Source organism: Dipodomys spectabilis, unplaced genomic scaffold, assembly GCF_019054845.1.
Source record: "Dipodomys spectabilis isolate Male_0828 unplaced genomic scaffold, ASM1905484v1 ptg000017l, whole genome shotgun sequence".
NCBI classification, from domain to species: Eukaryota; Metazoa; Chordata; class Mammalia; order Rodentia; family Heteromyidae; genus Dipodomys; species Dipodomys spectabilis.
The window spans coordinates 19,216,830-19,230,317 of NW_024870694.1; the positions used below are offsets into that span (position 1 = coordinate 19,216,830).

Genomic DNA, 13,488 nt, shown 5'->3' on the forward strand with positions numbered 1-13,488 from the left:
ACCACTTAGGCCACAGCTCCATTTCCCACTGTTTCTGTTTATGTTGTACTAAGGAATCAAACCCAAGGCTTCATGAATGTTAGACAAGCCCTCTACCACTAAGCCACCTTCCCAGTCCCTCTAAATACATTTTTAATGCATTCATTTTTTAACCAAAGGGAATTTTTAAAGCAACCTTTCACTAAGCTATAGAGGAATAACTATATTATTTCCCAAGAAACCCTGGGCTTAGCCAGGCACCGGTGACTCACACCTAGCTACTCAGGAGGCTGAGATCTGAGGATCACAGTTCAAAGCCAGCCTGAGCAGGAAAGTCCATGAGACTCTTAGCTCCAATAAACCACTCAAAGACTGGAAGTGGCGCTGTGGCTCAAGCGGTAGAGCGCTCGCCTTGAGCTGAAGAGCACAGAGACAACGCCCAAGTCCAGAGTTCAAGCCCCACGACCGACCAAAAAAAAAAAAAAATTGCAAATTGAATATGTTGATATAAAGGAGAGATAGATAGAGATTATTATATAGATATAGATATAAATATAAAAATCTCAAAACTCTTTAGAATCTAGAGTTTAAATGCATGGTTCTATGGTTATTATTTATAATAATGTCATGGAATCTCAACTTTGGACAGGACTTTAGATTTTAACTATCTTTCCTATATAAGCATCTACCCTATGAACCCCTTGTATGGAGGGTCATCAAATCTCTACTTTGAAGATCTGTAGATTTTTGTACTTTGAAGGTTTCATGAGTGTTTAAATTTTGGTGTTGAGGGGAAGGGGTCCTACCACTTCACATTTTACTAAGAGAACGTTTTCACAATCTTTTCATGCTCTTCAATGAAAGAAGGGCTCTCTGGGTTCCAAGAATGCATTCTATCCCTTCAAGTTACTGAAGTGCCAAGGGCTTATGTAATTTGCTTAATATTCACGTTTATTGAACCTACACTTAGGCCGAAATTCCTAATTGTCTAACAACAAGATGTCTTCTATTCTACTGCATGAAGAGTCCCTTTAATCTTAAGAGTAGACCTTTTTAGAGGCCATTCCAAAGTGCCAATCAAGCCGAGTACCCTACCTTGCCTTTGAACTCAAGAAGCTGAGTAATCTCCAGCTTTGAGTGACCATAGGGTAAGAGCCAGTGGGAAATTAAAATCTCAGACCATTCATCATAAGGAAGCTTTTATCGGAGCGGTCAGCACAGAGCATGTCGGTTTGTCAGGCTTCCCTTTCCTCTTCTGTTTTTACCTTGTCTCTGAATTTGAGTGGGGAAGAGAGATAGAGACAGCTAAAACTCAGAGTTTCTACAAATATGCACAGGGTTAGGGCTATAGATAATACAGCAGGATACTTTGAAATCAAGTTGATGACCTAGTTCACGATTTCACTTATAATCTTCCCCCTTCTAACTGCTAAATCTGTGGAAAAAATAAAGGAGATATTTAGCAACCTATCTATGGGTTAGAAGTGAAGATTTAAAGGACTTTGATAACCTACTAACTCATTTTTTTCTTAATAATTCACTTATTAGTGTATTGTTAAAATTCATAGTAATTTTTGTGTGTGTAAAGTGGAAGATCCGAGGAAAAAGTAAATGTGAGCTTAAATTATTTTTCTAGCACTTAAAAGATACGTTCATTACTTAATATTTGGGACAATAGAATTATAGACATGTCTACCACGTTTTTCCCCTATTACAGACACAGAACAAGTATTTTCCTAGAAGTAGACATGGATATTTTATTTCTGTGTTGGGTCCTTGCAAAGACCCAGGAGCTTGAGCTCTTATCCTACTGCAACCAGTCAGTCCTTGAAGTCAGACATGTGTTAGGACTCTACACCAAAGGTGCCAGCTCCTCAGATGGGATACAGCAAACTGGGAAGGAAGTGGGGGAGACACTTTTGAAGCAGCTCCCAAGACAATTTCCAGAAGCCGTTACAAAGATCTACATGAGAGATTATAACGCCCAGGCCCATAGAGGCCAGGTAGTTAATGTAGAAATCAGGGAAGCATATGGCTGTGAAGCTTCAGTAGGGGTGAGCATAAAAGAGTGCAGGAAGGGACCAGCTAGTATTCAGCCCCAGCCAGTTGTTGTCAGACTAGAAATTAATCAGGTGTTAATACATCTGGCTTCTCAAAAGAAGGTGGGCTCAAAGTGTGTGGTATATAGTTATACACTACAGTATAGAAAGATAGATTTATAAACAGATATGGTTATATATATACATATATATATACATATATATAACTGCAGTTATATACATAGTAATAGTTGTATATTATATATATACATATATAATTTTCTAATTTTAAAGCTACTGAACAAACACATTCCTAGGCCTATAAGACCATTGGACCACCAAGCTGTTACATTGATACCCAGGAATTATAAACGTAAGGATGTGATTAAGGCCAAGTTTCATTTTGTTTAACTTTGCCCACAAATTATTAATATTATCAGTGTAAGCTGACTCCAAGGGAGAGAATGAATAGGCTTCAGGAAAACTTAAGAAATTAATGTATTTAACAAAGCAGTCTCAGATGTCATAAAAAATAGGATTCAAGCCAGGTACCGGTGGCTCATACCTAGAATGCCAACTACTCAGGAGGTTGAGATCTGAGGATTGTAGTCTGTGATACTCTGATCTCCAATAAACTATTGGGGGGAGGGGGAGAGGACAAAGGCAAGAGGTGTTGCTGTGGCTCAAGTGGTGGAGTGCTAGCCTTGAGCAAAAGAAATTCAAGGACAGTGCCCAGGCCCACATTTCAGGCCCCAGGACCAGAAAAAAAGAGAAGAAAAGATGATTCAAAATGTAATAGGACTCAGATCAGGAACTGTGGCTCATGCTTCTAATTCTAGCTATTCAGGAGACTGAGATCTGAGGATTGGGGCTCAAAGCTAGCCCTGGCAGAAAAGTCTATAAACCAGAAGTAGAGGTATGGGTTCAGAAGTGCCAGCCGTGAGTTGAAAAAGTCAAGCGAAGGGCTGGGAAGGTGGCTCAGTGGTAGAGCGCTTGCCTTGCATGCATGAGGCCCTGGGTTCAATTCCTCAGTACCACATAAGAAAAAAGAAAAAAGCTGGAAGTGGTGCTGTGGCTCAAGTGGTAGAGTGTTAGCCTTGAGCTGAAGAGCTGAGGGACAGTGCCCAGGCCCAGAGTTCAGGCCCCATGACCAGGCCCCCCCAAAAAAAAAAAAAGGGCTGGGAAGTTGGCTCAGTGGTAGAGTGCTTGCCTTGCATGTCAAGCCCCACAACCACTACCACCACCACCAACAGACCCACTCATATTTCTTTCTGTATAATATTAAAAAGGCATTAACATTGATTCTAACCTACTGAACTCATGCAAAAGCAGAAAAAAAGGATTTTAGAGGAAATGGGCATGTAGGAGGAGCCTGGAGCTGATCTGAGAAATGACTCTTCTAGACCAGGCATTTAGAGTGTGGAATGAGAGGGCCCTGGCAAGGAATTAGGAGCTTGCCTCATAAACCAAAAGGAATTTGTTTTGGCCAGAGACTTGTAGTCCACACAGGAGAGCTTTAACATGAGATCTAAAGGGGATAAAGTATAGACTGAAACTCTAAAGTCCCAGCCCACAGAGGGGTAGCAGGTGTGAGCTAGAAATAAGAGACATGGCAGAGGGTAGTGCCAAGCAGATCTCCCAATGAACTGACAGAGAGGAACATCATGGCCACATCTATGGTTAACTCTTATGCCAACTGCACAGTGAGAGGGGCAAATTGAACAAGTTATGTTCCTTAGGGAAACAGCATGACCTCTGAGACAGCAGGTAGCAATGGAATAGAGCACAAAGCCACAGAACTGTACTAGGTATTGAGAAGGATGACAGGCTCACCGCCCCTGAGATGGGTGTTAAGAATGCATACTCAACTATAGGAAGTCGCGAATGTCAGAATGGAAGCAAAGCACAGAACATATGGCTGGGATTTTTTAGAAGGATGAAATGAGCTGGCAGGGTGTACCTCAGGCTTCTCAGGCAGAGCAAGCGCTGGATGTTTTTCTCTTTAACCTTTTTTGAATGGTACCGTAGGGACATGGAATAAGGAAAGGGGTATTTACCCAGGCATCTGTCCCATCTCATGATTTTTTTTGTTGTTGTTGTGTATGTTGGTACTGGGGCTTAAACTCCAGACATCATGCTCACCCTTGGATTTTTCACTCAAGCGTAGTGCTCTACCACTTGAGCCACAGCTCCACTTCTGGCTTTTTGGCAATTAATTTCAGATAAGAGTATCAGGGACTTTTCTACCCCGGCTTGCTTTGAACTTACATTCTCAGATCTTGGCCTCCTGAGTAGTTAGGACTACAGGTGTGAGTTAACACTACCTGGCTTCTAATTAATTTTTACTTACCTCGCTGACAATGTATGACTTGAATGAGAGGTAGTAGAAACTTTTTTTCTGGAACTAATCTGACCAGGAAGCTTCTAACTTGTTGAAACTTAGGAGGAGGCAACAAGACCATCCTGGAGTTCTGTGATTGGAGAAGAAAGAAATCCAATGCTTAGCAAAATGTGTGCTTCCTCTCACCCTTCCAGCCCCTGCCACTTCCCACTTTCCTCTAGCATCTCCTGTCTCATGCTAATAAAAACTCTGGCCCGGGGCTACTACCAGAGCACTAGGGTAGAAAAGTTTCCATGCTTCTTCATGAAGAAATTGAAGAAAGCTGTAATCTTCAATCCCAAACTTAGCAGAAAAAAATAAAGTGCTACTTATAGTTCAAGCTGAACTTAGAATCCAAGAGACCTCAAAACCAGTTTTATACATGGGAATAATGTTCTGTTTTAATTTTATTTATGAGGTGGATACACATACACACATTCTCAATTAATATCCCCATCATCTTCTGCAAAGTAGATAATACTTATCCTAATTCAAAGATGAGGTAAAGAAGAGACGCAATGACTTGCCTAAAGCCAGATAGCAAGTAAATGTTTGAACTATAGTTCAAATTCTTGAACTCAAGTCTTTTTGACTTATAACCAAAACTCCTTCAACTTCACCAATCTGTCTCCAAACCTAGATAATGTACTTGGGATACCAAAGGGGTTAATTGGCCTTTGTGGTTAGTTGAGACTTAAACCTCAATATAGTATTGCTAGAACAGGGAAATGTGCTCAGAGTGGCAAACAAATGGCTTAAGCAAAGAGCTTGGTAACCTGACCTATCACCATCATGTCCAGAAAAGCTGGTGGGGAGAAGGGGAGAGGGGAGCAGACACATTCAGCCCACATCACCTAACTCCGTGAAATCGTTTCTGCCTGGCTTTGCATCTGCCTAAAAATAGTCCTAACATCTATAAGGACCAAATAAGGGTGCATGAACCCACTAGTAGGGTTCATGCAGGAAATGTGTGAGAAGTGGGAACTGAGATTATTCGCAGAAGCCTGGGACAGGTTGGGCTGGAGAGGGAAGACAGAGCTCTGTGTACATTCCTGGGCACTCACCTGTAGTAACAGTAGGGTGAAATGTGGATCTGTTTCCAAGGTTTTGCCTCATCTCCCCTAGACAGTTCCGCTTTTTAGCCCTGGTTGGTCAGGAGCCAAGAAGTGGCCTTCCGCAACCAGAAGCTCCGTTCCAGCCAGGCAGCTGCCTCCTTCGGCCTTCAGAGCTTATGTTCTAATAAATTGTCCTCGCCTACCTATGTCTTAACTGTTCCTTCCCGCCTTCAGATTCAAGCCTCATGGGCTGATGGATGTATGAATGCTGAAGAATGCAGCTAAGCAATCACTACACTACTTTAGGGATACATTCCTAGCCTGCCTGTCCTTTCTGTTCAATGTTTGGCTTTGCTCCCTGGTAAATGCTCTAGCCAAATCAGCCTGAAGGTGATTTTCTTTCCACCAGTAACTGTATTATTCTTCAAAAGGAGAAAATACTGTGAGGAATCAGGCAAACTTTGTGAGTTTGTTGTTGTGGTTGTTTCTTTGTTGTTGTTTGGTTGTGTTTAGAGAGGGAAGGGAACTATTTTCTACTGGCAAGGACTGATATTGTCTGACAAACCCCACTAGAAAATGAGGGTTTCCTACAGGAACACGTTGGCAAGATGGTGCCCTGCCTCACCTGCTTCCCAGAGGTGCTACCTGAGGGTCCTTCACCAAATGAAAGTGGTGGCATTCGCATTGCTAAGGCAGCTCTCTGGTTGTACTTCTGGGACTTTGAGGAGATGGTGTGTCCTCAGAGAGGCAGCGTCTGGGAACGTGTTGGGTGATTGTAGATCATGAGCCCCAGAGACACCCACATGCACAGCTCTTTGCCCCTATGTACTGCACTGGGGGAGGATCTGATTTCAGACTTTGGCAGGCTTTATCGTGCTTGGAATTCTGCCCTTTGGAGGAGATATTGACAGGAGGTTCCAGACAGAATTCAGGAAAGCCTATCAAAGGAGAATGTATCCATAGTCCACAGGAACAAAATGTATCTTGCATGAAAGACAAAAGTCACTACTTTAAGGCTAGAGACTCGTTGGAGCCCCAATTCAACCTTAAAGTATAGGGAAAATGCTCTAGACATGAGGCTATGGATTTGTTTATTGTTACTCTGAACCAAGAGTAGAGATGAAAGAACAGTGCTGGGTCTCAAGTAGCCAGAGCCAATCAACCTTGAGCTGGGATCTCAAGACCATGTCCAGGATGTGAGTAGTAGATGTGGACAAACACAGCTACAAAGCATAAATGAGAATAGCCCAGTTTTGAATCATTTATTCTTTTCTCTCTTTTCTTTGTCAGTTGTGGGGCTTGAAATCAGTGCCTGGGCACTGTCCCTGAGCTCCTTTTGCTTAAGGCTAGTGCTCTACCATTTTGAGCCACTGCTCCACTTTTGGTTTTCTGTAGTTAATTGGAGATAAGAGTCTCATGGACTTTCCTGATCTCAGCCTTCTGAATAGCTAAGATTGCAGGCGGGAGCACCAGTGCCCAGCTGAGTTATTTGTTCTTATGACTTTGACTGCTCCATTTCTCTTTGGTGCTACCAGAGCATAGCAGTGGGAGCCAGCACGAGTGGAGCAGTAAAGAACCTGGACTGGAAGTCAGAGCTGTAATTTACATTCCAATTCTGTAGTTCCCAGATGCATCATCAAGGTCTGATCTAAGTCTGCTAGTATGTGTCACAAGCTATGGAATAGTAGTTCTGCATGTGCCTTTTTACTATCAGTATTGCATTAGTTTATCCCCCAACACCATCCAAGGAGGCCTTATGGAACACGATTTCTGCCCGTCAGAATGTTGTTTTAAAGAGTCATTGATTCTCCCACTTTTTATGACTCTACATCCACTTGCCATTCATTCAGTATCTCTAGATATCAAGCAGTAGCAATGCAATTAATTCCATTCCGTGTGTGTGTGTGTGTGTGTGTGTGTGTGTGTGTGTGTGTGTGTGTGTGTGTGTATTCGATAGTAAAGTTTAAACTCAGGGCCTTGGCACTGCCCCCTTAGCATTTTCATTTGTCTGGCACTCTACCACTTGAGCCATACCTCCACTTCTGGCTTTTTGCTGTAAGATTATCCCTGACTTTTCTGTCCAGTCTGGCTTTGAACCATTCCACATTTTTAACCTGCTCTTTAGCCTATGTGGTCTTTATGAAAGACTATTCTAGCTTAAGAAATGTTGGCAGCAACTCATGGATTACATTTCTACTGTGGAAGTCTCCTTGAAACATGTCATCCCATGGTTGGGAGTCTCTGATTTCCAAAAACCATTTAAATGCAAACAATCTGTCATCTGTGGTTTTATAGGTAATTTTTGACACATGAAAATTACTTCTTATGCTATTAAAAGGATTCTATGGTTGTACAATAAGACACATCCTAAGCAAGTTGAAGACTCCATTATCAACCTTTTTCCTTCAGGACCTCTCTTGAACCCCACCCTTTTTCTTGCCCCCTCCCTCCCCGTGTTTTGGCCCACTCCCTCATGGTGTCTGGCTTCCAGTCCTCTCATTATTAATCACCCTAGATTTTTCTGAGTGCCATGAACACCAGTCTTGTCCCAAGTATGGAATAAAGCCAGGGAATACCTTGCTTCTTGAAGCTGAAATACACTGAGCCAACATAAATCTGTTGGCAGGAGCAGCAGGCACAAGAGTCTCATTCAAGTGTACAAAAACAGCTATTTATAAACCCTCCTTCCTGATTGCTGGGTGTTCACTTTCCCTTGAAGCAAAGGGGCCACTCTAGCCTCTTGGAAAAGATTATTCTATCCACAGCTCTGTGCCCGCGGGCCACTGGGTGTCCATTCTGTACACAGTGAGACCAGGGGACAGCATGCAGGGTGGATTAGGTGTGGTGATAAGTATCTGATGGGCCAGGGCAGCTGGTTGTATGGGTGACACAGATGGCCTCTGCAGCACCTGTGAAGAAGTGACAGTCACTGGCCCCTTCCAGGATTTCATATCCTGGCTTTACAAATAAGCCCACTTGCCCTTTTTTTCTTTAATGTTCTTGATGTAAACTTCAGTTAACAATATTGCTACATTTACAAAGACATTTGGGATTCAGATTATATAAAATATAAACAGGTATTCTAGTACCACTGTGAACATTTATCATTATGTTTTAATTTAATTGAACCTGCCCTTCCTGTGTTTCTATACCATGCCTGCTTGATTTACTAGATTTTTTTTAACCTTAATAACCTGGCCCTAGTCTATTATCTCCAATAGTAAAATAGTAGTGCAGATTAAACCCAAAGCCACCAATAACCCAGAAAAGCCAAGTGAGACCTTGAATCATTTACTTTTTCATTGACATAAACCTTATGAAAAAAATATATATATCTTGTACAAGATGACCTGTTAGCTAAATATATTTTTCTAAATGTGTAGGTTTGTATCTATATAGTATCTTCAAAGAGTTGAATTTGTTGCCAGAACAAATAGCCAAGAGATTTTTTTCCTATAAAATATATCTGGATTCTCTTTCAAAATGGCCGTTCTGGGAATACTTGCACCCATACCCTTACGTGGCACTAGTTATGCCACACACAGAGCCTTCCATTGTGTCCTGAGTGGTATTAACCAGTTATTTGGGGAGTGTAAAGAAACCTTAGAAATCAGACCACACTGTCTGCTGTAAGCTAAGGGAACTGAGGTACCGGGTTCTGAGTGCCTCCTGTGATATCACTTGCTGATCTGAAGCCTGACGCTGGAAGACAGGCCGCCTGACTGCTGGTCCAGCCTGGCCTCTACTCCATCATTCTTCCCCTACTACTCAACACAGAACACCATTTTCCCACTAACATCCACATCCAGCCTCCAAACCCTACTGCTGACAGACACAGAGGGCCCAACTAGCTATTTGAATCATGAGACACTCAGGGAACCTGACTATCAAAGTCCAAACCACAAAAAGGAATACCTTCACTTCAAGGGCTTCTATTTCTAGAAACAACTGTGTTTTCTGTGTAGACTTCTAAGCCCAAAAAGTGTTTTCATGTTCTGACTTTTGATGTCTTCAAAAAAAAACATTGCACTTAAAACTTCCTTGATTCTCAGAAAAGGGCCACCAGGAGTTTGGGGTGGTGGAAGGAGCAAAATATCCACTGCTTCTACTGGTGGTATAAATGGCCAGCAGCTAGTTGGGTTTTACTTCTGGGCATCCTTAAAAACAGTCTATTCATAGCTTTGAGGATGATGATTGATTCCAGCCCTGAACTGCTGACAAACATAAAAGAACATTTCTAATTAGTCTCATTTCTTCCCTCATCTGTCAAATGAAAAGACTTGACTAACTAGTGTGCAATTGATGTTATTTTCTTATAAACCAAGGGGAAATTAAGACAACCCAGAAATAGTCAATCCATGGTGCCATGACTATTCATTGTCACTCCTCTCCATGGCTTCCTCTGGAGCCAGGAAGAGGGTCTTCTGTCTCAAGAATGGGTTCATCTGGGTAGATAAGAACCTGAATAGGCACCTGAAAGTTTCATATACCTGGAAACAAGCCTGAGGACTGAGGATTAGTCATCTCCAGCTGAAAGGCGATTATGAGAGGAAATAAATGGTGGCCAAAGAAAATGCAAGAAGAGCCATAAAGAAAAAGAATTCCAACAGTCATTAAAACCTTATTACTTTTATTCTCTCAACAACAACAAAATCATTGGCCACATGGGATAGATCCCCACACTGTTCCTGCCCTTAACTCTGAGGCCACTGGGGAAAGAGGTAAGGAGTCTTCCAGTAATCCTGTCTCTTAGCAACAAGGAAAGACAGTTATTAAGCACTTACTATGCATTAAACACCTGCTTCGTGTTCCACATCAGCCTCACAAATTTATTGGATAGAGAATATTTCTGCTTTGTATAAGAAGAAAGGCGGAATCACAGAACCTAAATGATTTGCCAGTCAGTAGGTAGCAAAGCCATGACTGAACTCTGGCTTCCCAGCTTCCAAATGCCATGTCTTGTATAACAAAAGATGAAACAAGCAGGAGGCCAGTGCCACGATCAGAACAGAGTCCTCCAACAAGGGCTGAGGGTAAAGTAGCTGAGGCAGCTGGGCACCAGTGACTCACGCCTGTAATCCTTGCTGTGTAGGAGGCTGAGATCAGGAAGATTACTGCTCAAGATGACCTCACACCATATGGGTGACATCCTTCTTAATCAATAGCTAGCTAGAAGTGACATCCCTTCTTAATCAATAGCTAGCTAGAAGTGGTGATGCATGTCTGTCACCCCAGCCATATGAGAATCTGAGATCAGGAGGACCATGATTCCAGGCTGGTCTTGGGTAGAAAAAGACCATGAGACTCCATTCAACATAAAAAGTTAAGCATGGTGGCAAACATATGCCATCCCCACTATAGTAGGAAGCATAAAATAGGTAGATCACAGCACAAGTGAGAAACTTGGGGCTTCTGCCTCTGCCTGGAATGCCTGTAGTTCACCTTGTCTGTTTTCCTTGGATAGCCTCTGAACTCAACACCAGAATCACCCTCTTCCCAGGATGCTTGCTCTAATTGCCCTTGACCCCACTGAATATTGGGTGTCCCTCCTCCTTTAGTCCTTCAGTGTTTAGCCCACCACTAAATGTTCTGCTTCCTTGTCTTCCTTTCCAGGTGACTGACTCATGGAATGCTGTATTTTGTCCTTTTCCTATCTAGCATACCCTCTAGTCCCTGCCTAGCACAATAGATGTTTGTTGCATTAATAAATACTTTGTTTCACATCAAACATGCAGTTTCTCAGCAGAATATTTGCAATCGCATCTTTGATCAATCATGTGACAAGTCAAGATAATTAACCAAGGAATAGGGTGTGTCCTGTGACTCTGGGGGAAAAAATCTATTAAATTAGACATGTGGAGAACATATTTTTTTGGCCAAAATTCACAACGCATGATTTAATAAATATGACTGCATAGGTTTTAGCTCAGAAAATATAAATATATAGTGTCTACAGCTATACAACCAAAGTTGTCATTCTTGCCTTACTATGTAATCCAAAAGACACTGAAATAATAATGGTTAATGCTGCATGACTAGCAGTTTGGGTGAGCATCAAGCATCATGTGAGATGCTTTGCTCATTTATTTTTCTCAACTACCCTTTAAGGCAAGGCTTTTATCTCTATTTTACTGCTGAGGAAACTGAGGCTTAAAAGAATGAAACAGTACAGGGTTCCACCACCATCCCAGCTCCACCAGTGGCTCACGCCTGTAATCATAGCTATGCAGAAGGCTGAGATCTGAGGATCAGGGTTGGAGGCCCACTTAGGCAGGAAAGTCTGTGGGACTCTACTTTCCAATTAACCACCGAGAAAGCAGAAATTAGAGATTTGGCTTAAGTGGTAGAGCACCAGCCTTGAGCAAAACACTCAGAGGCAGTACCCAGGACCTGAATTCAAGCCCTCTACTTTCTCCCCTCCCCCCCCTGCACACACACACACACACACACACACACACACACACACACACTCAAAGATTAAACAGTTTGCCCTTTGGCAAGTGCCTAAATAGTCCACTTAATCCTCTCAATCTTTTTTTCAATGACCTAGTTGTGACCTTTAACCTTATTAAATCATAAAAGAGCCACTTATGAAAGAAAATAGCTGTGGCTTCTGGAAATTTTATTAAAACTCTAAATCTTCTGGCAATAACTTTCCAAAACCATGATTCAGACCAGCAGTGACACTTGAAAATGGAACTACACTGGGCCTCTCCTTGCTGTTGGAAAAGAATGCTTGACCTTGGTGTTTGGGACAACCTGTGTTGTCCCCCGTTACTTGGTCTCTGATGATCCTTCTATTCCCCTGAAGAACTTTCTCTGTCCATCAGGTTTAACCAGTTCTGTCTGTCCACAGCTTTCACCGTACTAGGATTAAAGCAACGTTTCCTCTACAGACTGGAGCCGTGGAAGCAGCATCTGATTCACATTCCCCAGTAATTCTCATCAGTACAAGCTCTTGACAATTACATAGGAACTCTCTAGATCCCTATAACCAGAAGCAGCAGCAAGTGTGTGTGTTAGGAAATGAGGGATGGGGGCTCTAACCCTGAGTTACTAAATCAGAATCTGTAGGGTAACAAAATCTTGGGTGATTTATATATGCACACTTCAGGGCAGAGAGCCACTCTTCTAGAACAATGCTTCCCCCCAACCACCCCCTTTTTTTTTTCCCCACCATAGCATCCTTAGAAAATGGAAAGACTTATTCAACCGACATCCTGTGAATACAGTGAGAATGTCTGCTATGGCATTGGGGCTCAGCCATAGAGACCATCTGCCATCCTGAAGACAGAAGAGTTCTATGTCTCGGGAATTCTACCCTGGTTGAGAGCGTTGGTGTACTTAAAGTAGCCCTGGTTCTTTTAACTTTTGTCCACGTGGCATAGTTCCTCTCTAATTTCCTTCATCATCTTCCTTTATTTTCACAAATGAAAAGTCAGATAGGCTACTTTCCAACTAGAGATTCAAAATCTGCACGCAATGGATGAACACAGACTCAACTTCACATTCTAGGTAGAGTGTTAGAATGATGCAGAGAAAATGTGTTATTCTGATGAGTCATCTGCTATGGCCTAAGAAACACCAGAAAGAAATAGGAGCCTTCCTTTCTTTGAAGAATGTCTCTTCCCTGCTAGTCCACAAAACTGAAGACAGAGGATTAGTAAACATTTAAGGTGGCTTCCTCTCTCCTGAGTGCCAAGAAGAGTATGATTTTTTTCAAATCCTCCCTTAGCAATATCTGCCAGCTTGTAAACTGGACAGGTGTCCCCTCACTTAGACAGCTCCTGATAATGGGGTGACAGTTGGGATGGAAGGAATGAAATACCTTCAGGAACACTTCCTGGTGAGACCATCTGATCACAACCACCAAGTGTCAGGCATACCATCTGACTTTGTTGCTACACAGGGATCCCATGGAAGGAATTCTCTCCTAAAGAAAACGCTGAAATTTCTTAACTCAAAAGAGTGAGCGTTAGCCAGGCACTGGTGGCTCACGTCTATAATCCTAGCTACTCAGGAAGGTGAGATGTGA

The 13,488-nt window shown here is 42.4% G+C and overlaps 1 protein-coding gene across 1 annotated transcript in view; it reads left to right on the top strand.

The window, feature by feature from the left end:
- Nucleotides 1-13,488, top strand: part of Dgkg (diacylglycerol kinase gamma) — a 206,193-nt gene that overhangs the window by 134,609 nt on the left and 58,096 nt on the right. The gene's annotated exons all lie outside the window — the stretch shown is intronic.